Source organism: Gossypium hirsutum, chromosome A02 (genome assembly GCF_007990345.1).
Source record: "Gossypium hirsutum isolate 1008001.06 chromosome A02, Gossypium_hirsutum_v2.1, whole genome shotgun sequence".
Lineage (NCBI taxonomy): Eukaryota > Viridiplantae > Streptophyta > Magnoliopsida > Malvales > Malvaceae > Gossypium > Gossypium hirsutum.
In genome coordinates, this window is record NC_053425.1 from 56,755,327 (window position 1) to 56,757,795 (window position 2,469).

The following is a 2,469-nucleotide window of genomic DNA, read 5'->3' on the forward strand; positions in this document are numbered from 1 at the left end:
GAACTTACATGGTATTCTTTTTGGAATTGTATTTCGGTTATTCCGAAACCTTGCGTTTACCTCGATCGACCTCTGGAATTTGTTCCTCGGGGTCTATAACAAAAAAATTTAACTAATTTATACACTACATTATACATTTCAAGTTTAATATCTACCCCCAGTCCAAATGACCGTTTTTCCCCTAACCTTTCACATTTTTACAATTTAGTCCCTAGGCTCGTTTAATGAAACACATGCACTTTCTATCTTACCCAAGCCTAGCCAAACACTTTTCCTTCTTATGGTAGCCCACATTTTCCATTATTTTCTCATTTCTACCACACATTTACACCTTTTGTCAAAATAGTCCCTATAAGGGTTTTTCATGATAATCAACTAGGAAAAGATGTTTAATACACATTCATCTTTCATATTCCTCCATAATCCATCAAAATACAAGCAAATCATGCATGGGTAAATTTTTAAACATGAACCCTAGCATGAAATATGGGTAGAAATGGAGAGAGCAAGCTACCAGGATTTCAAAAATACAAAGAGCATGAAAAAGGGGGCTTGGGAGAACTTATTATTGAGCTTGGAAAGGTTGAAAGCCCTAGCTATGGAAACCCTTGAATTTTCTGCTGGAAAAGAAAGAGAATGGGCTGATTTTGGTTCATTTTTCTCATTTTATTTCATTAAAATACCAAATGACCAAAATGCCCTTAAGCCCTTTCCTTAAAATTCCATCCATGCAAGCCCATTTTTGTCCAAAAACTTAGAATTTGGGCAAATTGCTTGCCAAGACCTTCTAATTCATAACCCAAAGCAATTTCATACAAATTACTTCTAGAATTCAAGTTTTTCAATTTATTCAATTTAGTCCCCAATTTCCAATTGAACACCTTACTTAAAGAATTTATTCATGAAACTTTAACACATGCATATACTCATATTCTAGGCCTCATAATAATCATAAAGTAAATATTTTGATGTCAGATTTTTTGCCCCGAAACCACCATTCTGACTAGGACCTATTTCAGGATGTTACAGAATGTTTTGTCATCAAGAATAGTGGCATCAGGGAATGATCTTTGCCAGAGGTTTCTGCTATGGTATAATCCACCAACTATGAATGCTAAACTTAGAAATGACATCGCATCTTTTTGGAAAATAGAGGACAAAACATTATATGAAGTCTGGGAACGATTTAAGAAGTTAATTTAGTGATGTCCGATGCATGGGTTCCAGCACTAGACTCAAATGGAGATGTTTTCTAATGGTTTGAATGTGCATACGAGGATGGTAGTTTATACGTTTGCCAATGGTACTCAGTTGGGTAAAACGTATAATGAAGCATATGAGATTTTGGAAAAGATTGCCAACAATGATTATCAATATTCGAAAATGAGAGTTAAGGTGGGTAAGAGACCTGTTGGTACCATAGAGCTTGATAAAAATCACTTTGTTGACAGCCCAGGTATCTTCTCTAGAAAAAATAATTAAAACAATGAAAAATAAACTGTAGTCCATAAAATGAAATCAGTCGAGTTGTCATGTGTTTATTGTGGTGAAGGTCATGTGTTTGATAAACACCCATCAAACCCAGCATCAGCATACTATATGGGAAATTTTAACTAGAATAATAACCCCTATTCCAACACTTACAATTCGGGGTGGAAATAGAATCTAAATTTTAGTTGAAATAATTAAGGTGCGGGGAGTTCACACAATGTTGCAAGAAAAAATATGCACAATGCACCACCCTTTTATAATCATCCTATGCCGAGGGAAAATGCTCAACAAGTTCAAGTATCATCTTCTAATTCTATTAAATCTTTACTGAAGGAGTATATGGCAAAAAATGATGATGTGATTTAGAGTCAATCTATGTCTCACCGAGCTCTTAAAAATCAAGTGGGGCAAACAGCGAACACTCTAAATTCAAGGCCACAAGGAACATTGCCAAGTGATACTGAAATTTTGAGAATCCAAAGGAAGGAACAGTGCAAGGCCACTACCCTTAGAAGTGGGACTAAGTTGGATGAAGTTGTTCAAGATGCCATGACAGAAGAAGACAAATCCACCTGCAATCACGAAAAGATCTCAGAACCTACTGAACGACAAAAAGCACCTGAAAAAGGTACACATAGAAATGTTGTGATAAAATCAGATCATGTTTCCAACAAAAATGTCACACAAAATAATATCGGTAACCTGAAGGATGACCACCTTTACATTTTCCTCAGTGATATCAAAATGCTAAACAGGATATTCAGTTTAAAAGGTTTTTAGATGTTTTGAAGCAACTCTATATCAACATACCGTTAGTAGAAACTTTGGAGCAAATGCCTAATTATGTAAAATTTATAAAATACATATTGTCAAAAAGCCACAGATTGGGAGAATTTGAGACTACTGCTCTCACTGAAGGGTGCACAGCAATGTTGATGAATAAATTAGCTCCAAAGTTGAAGGATCCAGGGAGTTTCA

General features: G+C 35.3%; 1 non-coding gene across 1 annotated transcript; it reads right to left on the reverse strand.

Annotated features, from left to right (window-relative positions):
* Positions 1-1,116: 1,116 nt before the first annotated feature.
* Positions 1,117-1,223, reverse strand: LOC121216350 (small nucleolar RNA R71). The gene has a single exon (XR_005912523.1). It is a non-coding gene; the product is annotated as a small nucleolar RNA R71 (small nucleolar RNA).
* Between the last annotated feature and the right edge of the window lie 1,246 nt (positions 1,224-2,469).